Source organism: Triticum urartu, chromosome 2, assembly GCF_003073215.2.
Source record: "Triticum urartu cultivar G1812 chromosome 2, Tu2.1, whole genome shotgun sequence".
NCBI lineage: Eukaryota > Viridiplantae > Streptophyta > Magnoliopsida > Poales > Poaceae > Triticum > Triticum urartu.
The window spans coordinates 93,724,673-93,739,596 of record NC_053023.1 but is presented as its reverse complement, the minus strand read 5'-3'; positions in this window follow the sequence as shown (position 1 = coordinate 93,739,596).

The following is a 14,924-nucleotide window of genomic DNA, read 5'->3' as shown; positions in this document are numbered from 1 at the left end:
TGGGCTCTGCCATAGTTGAGTAAGTTGTGGGAATCATTTCCATGATGGGCTAGCAGATGTAGGGGATTGTAGGTGTACTGGCCTATCTATTAGTTAAGGGGACCTCTTCGGAATGAATGTGTCTCGGTCATCCATTTCTCAAACATCAGGTAGTGCGAGCAATACAACGGAGGAGGTCGAGTCTTGTGGGGAAAAGTGCGCAAACATCTGCAGAGTGTACAAACTAATCGTGGTTAGCTGTGTCCCCAGTTATGGACATCTTGAGTATCTGGTGCTTGAATTACTATGTTGATCTCATCACTTTACTTAATTAATTTTTTGGGTTATTAATTTTAATTTTGGGATTGAGTTGGGGTTACCTTCTCAATGTTTTCAACAAACTTTGTAGATAAATAAAATATATTCCTTTGTTGTAGGAAAAAACTAGCTTTATGCAAATGATAACCATAGAGCCTCCACCAGCCATATATGAATGTAGTGATAGCTGTTATTTTGTTCATTGCTCTATAATGTTATATTGCCAGCATATTCCATGTGCTGACCTACACAAGCTGCAACGTATTATGTTGCATAATTTTCAGACGAGGAGTAAGGTGCACTAGGTCGTTGTCGTGCACTCAGTTTTGCCGTGGAGTTGGATGGACTCAATTTATCTTCGATGCTTCCGCAGTTATCTTATTTTAGATGGCCTTCAGCCGTATTATTGTAATAAGTTCTCTTTTTGAGACACTCGATGTAATAAGTGTGTGATTTAACTCTGCAATAAATCTTCGAGTACTGTGTGTGTCAGCAATACCGATCTAGGGATGACACTTAAGCACAGAGACTTGACCGTCTGAGGTTGGGTCGCTACACAATTACACATTTTTTTAAATGAAGGCCAAACTCGTAACTCAAATATTCGCTTCCGCGATCAGATTGTAGAAACTTTATTTTCTTGTGACGATGTTTCTCCACTTCACTCTGAAATTCTTAGAACTTTTCAAATGTTTCAAACTTGTGTTTCATTAAGTAGATATACCCATACCTACTCAAATCATCTATGAAGGTTAGAAAATAACGATATCTGCCACGTGCTTCAATACTCATCGGACCACATACATCACTATGTATTATTTCCAATAAGTCATTAGCTTGCTCCATTGTTCCCGAGAACGGAGTTTTAGTCATCCTGCCTATGAGGCATGGTTCCCAAGTATCAAATGATTCATAATCAAGTGATACCAAAAGTCCATTCACATGGAGTTTCTACATGCGCTTTACACCAATATGACCTAAACGGTAGTGCCATAAGTATCACTACTAGGGAAAATCTTATACACAGAACTTTAGCAGAAGTGCTAGGTAAAATAGGGCGCTACTAGAAGTTGCACGGGGCAAAGGAAGGCGGTACTGCTATGAACATAGTAGTAGCACGGCCAGGGAAAAGAGGCCATGACTAAAATTACCCCACCGTTGCCGCTAGGCTAAGTTTAGTAGTAGCGCTTTCCTCCAAAACCACACTACTGCTAATCCAGCCTTATCCCCCCGCGCCCCCGCCCATTTCCTCACTCTCCTGTCTCACTGTCGCGGGCGTCGTCCTCCTCCTGCCATCATCCCCATTGCCGCATTGCTTTTTTGGCCGCCGGCGTCGCCGCCATTCTTTGTCCTCCATAAGCCTCCTCCTTCTCCGCTTCCTCCTCCCTCCTCCCTCCTCTGCCCCACTCCTCCTCCCCTCGTCCCTCCCCAGCTCGTCCCTCCTCTAGCCGCCCCTCCATCAACAACACCTCCTCCCTCCATAGCCCCTCATCCCTCCACAGCCCCTACTCCCTCCCCCTCTTCCCTCCATGTATTTTTCCGTGAATTTAAGCATGACTGGTGCTAGAATATTTAGGAAATATCGAGTGCCCCGGATTTGTGTGTTGAGTTTCCTCGTAGTTGTCTTCGATCGATTTTCAATTAAAGTTCTGACGACGAAAAGGATTTCGGTATGTGCGAATACTGCGAAGACGAGCGTGGCCTGTGCGACAGACATGTCCTAGTTGATGATAGGCATTTCATCATCAAGCTAGATGAGAACTACGAAGTGGATACAATAAGTCACAATGACAAGACCTTTTTTGTAATTAAGCATGATTTTTTGCTTCTTTTGCTTCAACTTATAATTTTAAGTTTTTACTATTCTACTAGCGTATCCCCTGCCATGCAAGAATTTTTGTCTTGGATAAGATTGGTTTTAGTCCTATGAAAACTATGGAGGTAAAGAGAGTTCACTTGAAGACAGAGCATGGTTATACTTTTGACACAAAATTTTACAATGCAGACACCTACACCTATTTTGAATGCAAAAATTGGAGAGCATTATGCAAGGCTTATGCATTTGAGCCTGATATGCTTATCACCTTTGATATTCGTCCGGAAGATGATATTAAAGGCAATGTCGACATATGGGTCGATGTGTAGACGCCTCCAGTTCTACCATTATGTGAGTTTCTCAAACATATTAATGTCTTGGATATTACTTATTCAAAAATATTTGACAACTAATTTCTATTGACAGCTTATTTCCAATCAAGCAAACATGTTCGTCGCTTGGTAGAGATGACCTACTACTGTCCCGAGGCTGAACTAAACCATGAGGAGATAACTCATTACGTTTCATGGCTTGAGGATCTTGATACTGTCAAGACAAATTATTTTCCTGGACTTCAAAATCTTAGTATTCAAAACGTGCGACGAATAGCGTGCGTATTGAACTACGGTCACATCTATTTAGGAAAGATGGTAAGATTTTTACTATTTGTCCTTAGTGCATCTTTTGCATACATTATTTTTAAACTAAACTTCATTGCTAAGTATGTTACTACGATGTTCTTCAACAGGGACTCCCGATGATAGTTGTGCCTCATTGGATCGATGGTGAAGGTCACATGAAAATGGTTAGCTTACAGTCAAGACATCCTACATTGCACATGAGTGCATTCAGGATTTCTAAAAAGCGAGCAAGTATTAATAATCAAAGACTTGAGCAGAATTGTGAAGGATCGCAGAGAAGTACTAGGGGGGGAGCAATCAGAAGCACATCCCACAATTAGGAGATAGGTTCATCTGCATGCTCCAATATGATGAATCAGTAGTGCTACACATGTTCTATGCTATTTTACCTGAGAGAGAGCAACATGAGTGATTAGCTAGCTAGAATGAGTTTGAAGATGATGACGTGCTACACTATGACTATGATGGTTAAATAGCTAGAGTTGGTGGTAATGACTATGATGATTAAATAGTGGTAATGACTATGATGATTATTAGCTAGTGTTGTTGGTGATGATATGATGCAAGAGTTTATATATTAATATGATGGTGATGACGATGAGTTACTATATCATTGGGTGAAAGAACCGCGAATTAGTTTCAAGTGGATGGATCCAAGTGATCAAGTCATGGATTCCATGACTTGATCACTTGGATCCATCCACTTGAAACTAATTCGCAGTTCATTCACCTAATGATTTAATAACTCATTATAATGTAAAAACAATCTCTAAATTGCTACTCTATGAAAAATTATATAAATATGTATGAATACGACATAAAATAAAAAAGAAATAGAATACGAAATAATAGTAGTAGCGCGGGCAGTGCGACGCGCTACTACTAGGTAGATATAGCAGTAGCGCATGTGTAACACACGCTACTGCTAACCTTTAGCTGTAGCGTCATAGGAGTAGCACGCTAGTGATAGGCCAAAACCCATCCTACTGCTAGGCTTTTCCCTAGTAGTGTATGTTGCACTATCATTACCAACTTTGCATCTTTTGGCATCAATATTATGAATATGTTTATTGCTATGATCGAGATTAAATAAGCCATTTACATTTGGTGTATGACCATAGAAAGTTTTATTCATGTAAACAGATCAACAATTATTCTTTGACTTAAATGAATAACCGTATTGCCATAAACATGATTCAATCATATTCATGCTCAACACAAACACCAAATAACATTTATTTAGGTCGAACACTAATCCTAAAGGTAGCGGGAGTGTGGGATGGTGATCTTATCAACCTTGGAATCACTTCCAATACAGATCGTCACCTCACCCTTAACTAGTCTCTGTTCATTTTGCAACTTCTGTTTTGAGTTACTAATCTTAGCAACTGAACCGGTATAAAATACCTAGGGGATACTATGAACATTAGTAAATTACACATCAATAACATGTATATAAAATATACCTTTGTTCACTTTGTCACCCTTCTTATCCGCCAAGTATCTGGGGCAGTTCAGCTTCCAGTGACCATTTCCATTGAAGTAGAAGGACTCAGTTTCAGGCTTGGGTCTATCTTTGGGTTTCTACATGGGAGCGGCAACTTGTTTGCCATTCTTCTTGAAGTTCCCTTTCTTTCCCTTTTGCCCTTTTTCTTGAAACTAGTGGTCTTGTAAACCATCAACATTTGATGCTCTTTCTTGATTTCTACCTTCGTTGATTTCAGCATCGCGAAGAGCTCGGGAATAGTTTCCATCATCCCTTGCATATTATAGTTGATCACGAAGTTCTAGTAGCTTGGTGATAGTGACTAGAGAACTCTTTCAATCACTATATTATCTGGAAGATTAACTCCCACTTGATTCAAGCGATTGTAGTGCCCAGACATTCTCAGCACATGCTCACTAGCTGAGCTATTCTCCTTCATCTTGTAGGCAAAGTACTTGTTAGTGGTCTCATACCTCGACACGGGCATGAGTCCCAAAAACAATTTTCAGTTCTTGGAACATCTCATATGCCCTGTGGCATTCAAAATGTTTTTGAAGTCCCGGTTCCAAGACGGTTAAGCATGGCGCACTAAACTATTAAGCAGTCATCATATCGAGCTTGCCAAACGTTCATAACGTCTGCATGTGCTCCCACAATAGGTCTGTCACGTTCAACGCCGGCGAACGGCGGCTCCCCGCGGGCTCCAGAGGGTCGGGATGGATCCGCAAGACCAGTGCGGTCCTCCCGGTGGTCGTTTGGTCGGCGGGGGTGGAGGGAATCGCCGCCGACGAGCTCCGCGGCGGAGGAAGCTTCGGGTGAAATTGGGGTTCTGGGTTGCGGTGGATCTGGGTTGCATTTGATGGGTTGGGCAGCTCCGCGTGGTTGAGGGGAGTCGAGTGGTGGCGCTAGATGGACGGGAGGGGCTTGGGTTGTGACGCACGGCACCGAAACGAGGCGGAGGCCGCACTGATCGGAGACGGGGAAGAAAGCTTCCCGCCGTCGATTGCTGGCCGTGGTAACTCTAGAGAGGTGGCTTGAGGTCGCCTGAATGCTTAGTAGAGCTCGGCGTTCCCTTTTATAGGCGGCCAAGGTCGGTTCTGCGGTGGCCGTGGATAAGCTCGCCGGTGACCGTCATTCTGTAGGGGCAGGGCGACGTGGCGGCGACGAGCGCTAGCGGACGCGTTTGCGGATGAGATCGAGTTGTCCCAGTGGCAGCTGGCGTGCTAGGGAGGCTCGGGCGGTGTTGCCATGGCCGGGGCCTGCTATGGCCGGCCGCTAGTTGCCACGGCCGACCTGACGGCGGCGCTGTAGAGCTCCAGGGGCGGCTCTGCGGTGAGGGGAGGGGTCGGGGCGTCGACTGGGCGAGGGGAAGGGCCAGAGTGAGCGCGGGGCGTCGGCAGCGGGACGCGGCGACTCGCGTGCACGCACGTGCAAAATGCGCTCTCTGGGCGCACCTAGAGCGTGCACGCCAAGCGTTCGGTGGAATGCCCAAGCATGCTAGGCGGCGTGGGTGGAGCTGGGGATTTGCAGGTCTAGGCTAGGGTCTCTTAGGAGATTAATGGACATGCCAGTAGGTACAGAGGGGCAAGATCACAGTGCAAAACCAAAATCATGCCAAAACTAGACATGCACACCAGGTGTTTAACAGAATGCCAAAGGCACCTAGGCAACTCTTGGGGTGGCCCAAATCTCCAGATCAGAGTCTCTTTGGATGACTAAGAGAGTGGTGAGGTTAGTTTGTCAAGAGCAGAAACTTGTCAGTTCAAGTTTGTGAGGAAATTGATTTTGGACAGAAAGGGAAAGGCACCATTGCATGAACTTAAAATCCTCCAATGAGTCCACTCTCCTGGACTTAAGGGTTTAGCAGGATGGGCTATAAGTAGGAAATGGAATCATGGGTAAAAGAAGAAGATAAAAAGGGGTTGCAGTACAAACCACCAAGATGGATCAGAATGAAAAAGAGGTTGATTCACTCAATTTTTGCAAAGAACCTAAAAGGGCTTTTGCATAAAGTTGCATAATATACTCCTATTAACATCCCATCATTTTGGTGGCAGCTAGAAAGGAATATTTAAATGGGTTGTAGTGCAAAATTGCCCACTGGACCAGATTTGAAAAATTGGTGTAGAGCTCAAAATATTAAATGAATGGAATATATTTTTGCATAAAAGTGATTTAAAAACATCACATGACATCTCCAAATTTTGGTGAAAATTTTAAATAAATTTATCAAGTGGTTGTAGTTCAAAGAGATCTCCAAAACTAACGAAAAATCATTTTAAGGAATAAAGTTCAGAGAGAAATGCTTGTGCAAACAAATTCCACTGATAATAGGAATGCTTTCTTGAGAGGGTAAACAAGTCCAATAATATATTTGAAAGGTTGTCACTTGGGGTAAACTCCATAATAACCAAGGAAGAATGGTTCTGAAATCAATGGAAAATCCAGAAAATGAATGTCTGAATTTCCTGGCAGAATTTTAGTTAATAAAACAAGGTCAAAATTTTGGGGTGTCACAACACTACCTCCCTTAAGAAAAATCTCATCCTCGAGATTTGTTAAAAGCTGTTTTGAAAATATATGCAATAAAATGTGGCTACAGTGAGAGGGCAATAAGTGGTGTAAAACCACAGTGTGGAACACTGGCGCTGCGTGGAAAATCTACGGTTAGGGGAAAACGAGAGATTTCTACACTGGATACAGTAAATTTAGAATAAATTCTAAATTTATAATACGCTGGTCGTACCCGAGAGCACAGTGCTCTCACTGGCTGACAGGTGGACCCGGGGTCTACTGTCAGTCTCTTCTTATTCCTCCGGTTCTTTCTTCTTCCTCTCTCCCGCGCGCTTTCCCGCGCTTTCTCCACCGGCGACGTCTAGCGCATAGAGCATCTAGGCCGTACCTGCGGTAGTGCGCGGCATGCTAGCTACCGGTGCAGCGTGCACTCACCTCACGGGCCAGCTTGCTGTCGGCACTGCCCGCGGATTCGCCTCCGAACACCGACGATCGGGCGACGAGCGGTGCTGGTGGCCTCCGCCCACCGTACACCGAGCTCGAGCTATAAAACTGCCGAGGTGCTTCTCTCTTCTTCTTCACACCTGGCCTCGCTTCCCCTTCCCGTTCTTCCTCCTCCATTTCCGTTTACAGAAGCTAGAGACGAGGTTTTAATGGCGGAGGCGATGCCGTATTGGTACGTGATCCTGATGTGCGGAGGGCTGGCGGCATTGCTGGGGCTCTCCGTGCTCTTGTGCGCGATGATCCTCAATGATCGACGTGACGCTGCTGCTCGAGTGCTGGCTCTTCGCGGTGGCGGTGATCACGAGGAGTAGGTGTGGTGTCGGGTGCTAACTGTTGTCGGTATACTGGGTAACTTGTACCTGGATGATTACCCACTAATCTCTCCTTCAGGGACTGTGGTGTACTAGGGAGATGATTAGCCAGATGCACCACGGTTACGTGGTGTTGCAGGTAGTGTATGTGTTCAAGTGGTTGTGGTTGTGAGTCTGCTACCGTGGTGCTGCGTGAATAAAAAATCCATGTCATGAGGAGATATATGCTGCAGCAACTCAGGGAAAAGAAATCTCACTCCTAGATTTTTCGCGAGAGAAAATTAGTTAATCAAAATTTACAGCAGCAAAAACTACTCACCACAATTGAAACCAAATATTTATCTCAATGCATAAGAATTAAAATAACACGCATGAGTTACAACACTTAGCTAAATGCTGGAATAAAAGAACAAGGCAGTGACGTCTAGAACGAAAATGGCAACTGGACGGGGTCCCGAGAAAACGTCTCTGGTACTGGGGCACACTCTTATTCTATCGGGGAAAGCGGGTTGATCAGTCGATGAACCCGTCTCTCCTGGCCGGGCCTTAGTGGTCTGCCGATGGCGATCTAAGGATCTAAATCAGCGAGGCTTTGGAGATAACCCATCACTCGCAGGGTCAAACGCTCTTGAGCGATGCCATACTGGACAAGGTTGGCCAGTACTGGGTCCCTCTCAATCCTTCCACCGGGAAAAGATAGTACTTCCCCGGGTGCTGCACGGCTCGGAAAGTAATAATATCCTCGTTCGCTGGCATAGGGTACCGCGAATCGAAGGCGAACAAGCGCTTCATGTGCAGCCACTTCTATGGCCATCTGTGGAGTCGGCATAGATTTCCCTAGGAAGGAGACTTTCGTTGGGTCTTGGTTTGCGTCTACGGGAGGGATGTGTACTGCTGCCCAATATTTCGAGGTGGAAGAGGTGATCCTCGATTTGAGCAGCTCGTACTGGGGTGGCTGGGTAGAACCCATGGTACTGCAGGTAAAGTCCCACAATATTTTAACAAAACTACCTGGGTTTGCATTTGGGGTTCTCAGATAAATGCTGGGGCTCGGCATGGCAAGAAATGGTTCTAAGGGTTGCGCACAAGATTGAGAGGTACTCGGAAAGGTCACGAGGTGGTTATTTATATAGCCTCCAGGCTGGGTTATTCACCGTGGTGAGGGGCACTAGCTTGCTGGTTCTACTCTCATGGGGGTCGGGGTCAAAGCCACAGATACACACATCTCCCAAAAGTGACGTGTTACTGTGGGTGCCGTCGGGGCTGGTTTTGGTAGCTACGCCCGGAATAAAAATGCAGCCGTACACCAACGCACTCATGCATGGCCACTATTCAAAATAGGGATGCACAAGCAGGTAGCCCTCCAGTATGGCGATACATGATCACACAATTATAGGGCGTGGGGTATACTAAGACTTGGTACTACTCGAGTGACTTAGTCTACCTCGTTCATATCTAAGTGGGCGTGCCTTGCGGCTGTCGAGTTTTCTCCACAGGCTTCACCGTCGGAGTTAGCTGCAGGGGGTTGCGGAATTGCAGGGTCAGGGTAGTGATGACGACCATCGCGGGGATTGTTGGCCACAATCCCGTTGGAGTATGTTCCCAAAAGGCGACGAAGCACTTCTGGGGTCATCTAAGCACCTTGGTTGATGGCTGGGGCTGACCTCAAGGTCTCAATCGGTTGTCCGAACAACACAACTGGATTGTCGGCGTCGGGCTCATATTCTCTTCTTGCTGGGGGTCGGCGGATCAGTTCTCTGCGAGTTGCGATCAGATCCAGGGTGATTTGATCGAACAGTCCCTCTAGTGCACTTACATAGCGCACCAGATGCAATAATGCAGGATCCGTCTCGTGATCTCCATTGGCAACTTGCGGTGGTCTACCATACCCGTCACGGCTGGGGTAGTAGTAGAAGGAGCGACAGCTAACTCGGGGCGACAAGTGCCGGAGTTGAACTATAGCTTCTCGAGCAGCTAATTGGATGGCTTGTGGCTCAAAGGAAGTTGTCCTTTCGGTGAACCTGTAGGGGCGTTTTGGTGATAAACCAATACCATAGATGTGCACAGTGGCCCAAAATTGACGGCTCTCACCGCTCATGGACCCTTGGTACACAACATATTCTGGGGGGCTCTTCTAATGCAAAGGCACGGCGGGTGAGGTTTGCTAGCACGGTCACAAAACCTCCAAGGTTGGTTGCCGTGGTCTCATTGTGGACAATGGGGCCAGGCATTATGGCTTGGTGTGGGGTAGAGGCTATGCTGTGCTGGGTTGAGGCCAGCGTGCCCTTTTATAGAAAAAGGGAACGGAGTCTTCCTTCGCACGCTTGCGAGAAAGACTATTTAGGGGCTGGTCACTGGCGTGTGACTGGCAGGTTAGGCTGATAGGTTGGGCACTGACTGCCAAAAGGTGTCGGGTCACTGTGTGGCTATCTTACGCGAGAAGCTTGGCCGGGGTGTGGTTAAGGTCTGGTGGGTTGGTTTACCTAGGTTTTTCAACCTGGCTAAGATAGGATTAGCCAATGGTCAGCCTGGCTCTGATACCAAGTTTGCCAGGACCGGTTTTTTTTGGGATATTAATTTCCCAAAAGCGGCCCTTGTGCTCACCAGCCCCAGGATTACTGTTAGCTGATGAGACGCCAACTTGTTACAGAAACTCCAAGCAAACTACAAAATATGTAGTACAAGACCATTCTGGCCTATGGGTACAACAATTGGTTTCTAGTGGTTGATGGCGGAAGTGGTTTGCGGATCATCAGCGTCTATGGGACTCCATTTCCCTCAGGAACAGCTGACAAGGATAACTCCTATCTTCACGAGGCCGCTATCTCCATTGCGTAGGTTCCGGGGCTGTCATCGCAACGTTCCTTTCCACGCAAGAAATCTGGCCAAGACAATAGCCAGGGACAAGCCAGTGAGTACTTTGAATGTACTCGCAAACATTTAAGAACACAGGTATAATATGGCCACTGATAATCGTGCTTTAAAATATACTATGATCACTTCGACGGTTATGAAATAAGGCTCATGATGCACGCAAGTAGATCATTTAAATAAAACATGAGTAAGAAATCAGGGTGTAGAAATGCAGAGCACCGATCGGGTGTCTGAAGCGACGCCTCAAAGGATAATAATATGAAGCATGCCTCAGTCGGGCGTCTGAGCGACACCACATAAAGGGCTTATAAGTAGATAAAATATCAAGCATGCCACAGTCGGGCGTCTGAGCGACACCGCATAAAGGGCTTATAAGTAAATAAAATAACAAGCATGCCACAGTCGGGCGTCTGTATGACACCACATAAAGGGCTTATAAGTAAATGAAATGACAAGCATGCCACAGTCGGGCATCTCTGCGACACCACATAAAGAGCTTATATAAGAATAGTCACGGTGAATATCCAGGAGGTAGAACCGTCCCAGCGATACTCTTAAATTTCAAATAATAAAACCGATTAGTCCACAATAATAATAATCATAATCATCATATGTCGTAGATCATCACTAATGTTCTGGTTCAGTAGTTTTTCCTCCGAAGACCGACACTTGACCCATCCCGGACTGTAGTCCTTCACCATGGACACGGCTATTCGAATAGGTATAATATCTCTGTAGAGGGTGTACTCTTTACCCACTAGCAAAGGATTCCTTTAGTCCATCAGGACTAATTCCGTCCACGGTCTTTTGATTGAAAACACACCTGACCGCACACACTAGCCCAACTCATCAGTGTCTGGAATCACCCTTGACACCTGTTAAGCAAAACTCTAAGTGAGGAGGCTACAACCTCGACTCGCATGGGATCACAAAATTTATACCGCGCTCAAACTGGGGGAGCTACCCCCTTCGGCTACAACCGAAAACACCCATGCCCCCGGACCGGATGACTGGCTTTAATCCAGGGCCATGGAACCCTCATCACGGTCTCTCTATATGGTGTGTGCTAGACAGGGGTTGGCAACTTACTGAACCATACCCTACCTACGGCAGGGACAAGTGGCAGCACAAAACGAGTATGGGGGTTACTGGAACAAGACTCGATCTACGGCTGACTCAGGAGGCTTAAGTATTTCCTGCATGATTAGCTCAAGGATAATATTTCACATCCATCAGACACAACCACCACTCATCATACCTCCCCCTGCCCCGCCGGTCATAACCGTCTCGACGAGGGAGAAGCTCGTGTCTACCCAAGACAGAGACTTTCCTGGATCCTTCCCGGTTAGCATGAGAGGCATATGAGGGTGATTGCTATCAAAAGTATGTCCATTGCCAATAGCAAAAAATTTCATCTTTGTACTCAAAGCGTATGATCATATCGTCACAAACACATAACGGATACTCCGTGTCATGGTGGTGTTGTAACTGTATCAAACAACACACGATAATATTATGCCTGAGTTCAGAAATGCTTGCCTTCAAGGTGTGGAGAGGTGAGGTGCCCTCCAAAACTTTTGAAAGTTATATCTCCCTTCCAAATTCTTTCGGCTGTTTGCGTTTTCACTTAAAACATGCGGGGGGGGGGGGGGCTAGGTCGCTGACAGTGGGTCCAGGGGGCCCACTGGTCAGGTTTGACCAGTCCTCTCTCCCTCCTCTTCCTATGCCCGAACGGAGGCGTGGCTCCGGCGATCAACGCCGGCGAACGGCGGCTCCCCGCGGGTTCCAGTGGGTCGGGATGGATCCGCAAGACCGGTGCGGTCCTCCCGGTGGTCGTTGGGTCGGCGGGGGTGGAGGGAATCGCCGGCGACGAGCTCCGCGGCGGAGGAAGCTTCGGGTGAAATTGGGGTTCTGGGTTGCGGTGGCTCTGGGTTGCATTTGAGGGGTTGGGTAGCTCTGCGAGGTTGAGGGGAGTCGAGTGGTGGCGCTAGATGGACGGGAGGGGCTCGGGTTGTGACGCACGGCACCGGAACGAGGCGGAGGCCGCACTGATCGGAGATTGGGAAGAAAGCTTCCCGCCGTCGATTGCCGGCCGTGGTAACTCAAGAGAGGTGGCTTGAGGTCGCCTGAATGCTTAGTCGAGCTCGGGGTTCCCTTTTATAGGCGGCCAAGGTCAGTTCTGCGGCGGCCGTGGAAAAGCTCGTCGGTGACCGTCATTCTGTAGGGGCAGGGCGACGTGGCGGTGATGAGCGCTAGCGGATGCGTTTGCGGATGAGATCGAGTTGTCCCAGTGGCAGCTGGCGCGCTGGGGAGGCTCGGGCAGTGCTGCCATGGCCGGGGCCTGCTGTGGCCGGCCGCTAGTTGCCACGGCCGACCTGACGGTGGTGCTGTAGAGCTCCAGGGGCGGCTCTGCAGCGAGGAGAGCGATCGGGGTGTTGACTGGGCGAGGGGAAGGGCCAGAGTGAGCGTGGGGCATCGGCAGCGGGACGCGGCGACTCGCGTGCACGCACGTGCAAAACGCGCGCTCTGGGCACGCCTAGAGCGTGCACGCCAAGCGTTCGGCGAAATGCCCGAGCATGCTAGGCGGCGTGGGTGGAGCTGGGGATTTGCAGGTCTAGGCTAGGGTCTCTTAGGAGATTAATGGACATGCCAGTATGTACAGAGGGGCAAGATCACAGTGCAAAACCAAAATCATGCCAAAACTGGACATGCACACCAGGTGTTTGATAGAATGCCAAAGGCACCTAGGGAACTCTTGGGGTGGCCCAAATCTCCAGATTAGAGTCTCTTTGGATGAATAAGAGAGTTGTCGGGTGGTAGGTGTGACATATGCCAACGGGTGGCTTATCATTGTGGGAGCCAGGAAGACATGCATGCCGGCGAATCTTACCCAGCTTCGGGGCTCTCCGTGGAGATAACACCCCTACTGCTGCTCTGCGGGGTCTCCGCATGATCACTAGATGGACAAGTAGCTACACAATGCTCCTTGAGCTATTCGGTGGGAGGAGGAAGAAGGGCACGGCTAGCTTGCTTCATCTCCTTGTGTGGTGTGTAGAACTAGCAGGGGGTCGAACCCTTTGCATGGGTGCCCCGGGGGGTTTATATAGGCCTACCCCCCGGGGGTACAATGGTAATCCGACTGGGCACGGGGCCTAGCCGTCTGTGACTGCGCTCGCCAGCTTCAGCGCCGACTGCTGGGGCCCGCCGGCTGGTGGGTCCCACCAGCTACCAACTCCTTGGCAACAGGCAGGCCCCACTGCCAAGGGTCTTGTCGATGGCTGGGTACTGTTGCCTCAACCTGATGACGAGGGCTTCGTCGAGGTAAGCGTGGCTACAGTGCCGCCGCCCGGCGGGCAATCGCTGTAGCCTCACCGCGTCTTGTCTTCGTAATGGGGCGTCTCCTTCGAGGGAGGCGGCAAGCCGGTTGCGGGGAGCCGGCTCTGTCTTGGGCCGACTGGGGGAGGCGTGGCCGCCTTCGGGTATCTCTCTGCCCGAAGGGACCCGCCGCCCATGGGCCGTACTGGCAGGCCGTCGTGGATGACATCAGGGTCAGCGTGGCAATAGTGCTGTGCTGGACGGGTCATGGTCACCCGTACGGCGCACTGTGCCGGTCGTGCTCCGGGATTTGGGGGTGGCAGGCTTTACTGTAGCCACGCCCCGTCTCGTCGCTGCTAGGTGGATGCAAACTTTGAGGGTACGGTCTCGACCGCTTTACAGGAGCTGGCTTCTTGGAGGCGGCCTCCTCACGGCCGGCTTCTCGAAGTCGGCCCTCCCATGGCTTTCTTCATGAGGTCTAAAGTCGGACCGCCTTCCGAAAGCCGGCCTGGGTGGCAGCCAGCAATGGGAAGGCGGCTCCATGTCTTGGATTCTTGAGAGCCGGACGGGCTCGTAATTTTTTCAGAAGGGCCAGGGGATGCCGGCTAGGCTACCCATGGCTATTTACTCCGATAGTAGTCCCCGAAGCTAAGCGAGCTTCGAGGCTGATAAGGGGACGAGAAGCTTGGTCACTTCCTATCCTGCGGGGCCGGCTTTGCTTGTGCGCGCCGACTTCAGAGAGCTCCGGTTCTCGTAGGCGGGAACGCGGGCCACGTGGCGAGGAAATCCTGCGAACGCACGCGCGTGACGGGATGTCACCGCAGGCCCGAGCCCGCCACTCGCAGGCCTCGGTCCGAGCGCGGATCTTTCGTGGCCCACATGTACCACTCGCCTTCCCGCGGCGGTTTTATTCCGCCATAAAGGCACAGTAATCGCGAGACGTGGGGGAGTGGGCATGATCGATCCCCACGTTTCCCCACGCCGCGCCTCCTCGGCTCCGCCGCGCGAGCCTATAAGTAGGGGGATGAGGGGGAGCGACAGAGGTTCGCACGCCCTCTCTTGCTCCGCCCCTTCTCGTCCTCCTTTCTTCCTCTCGTTGCCGCCGCAGCCTCCCGTCTCAGCGCCACCGCGCCACCACATCGTCTTGCTCCCGTGGCGCTGTCGAG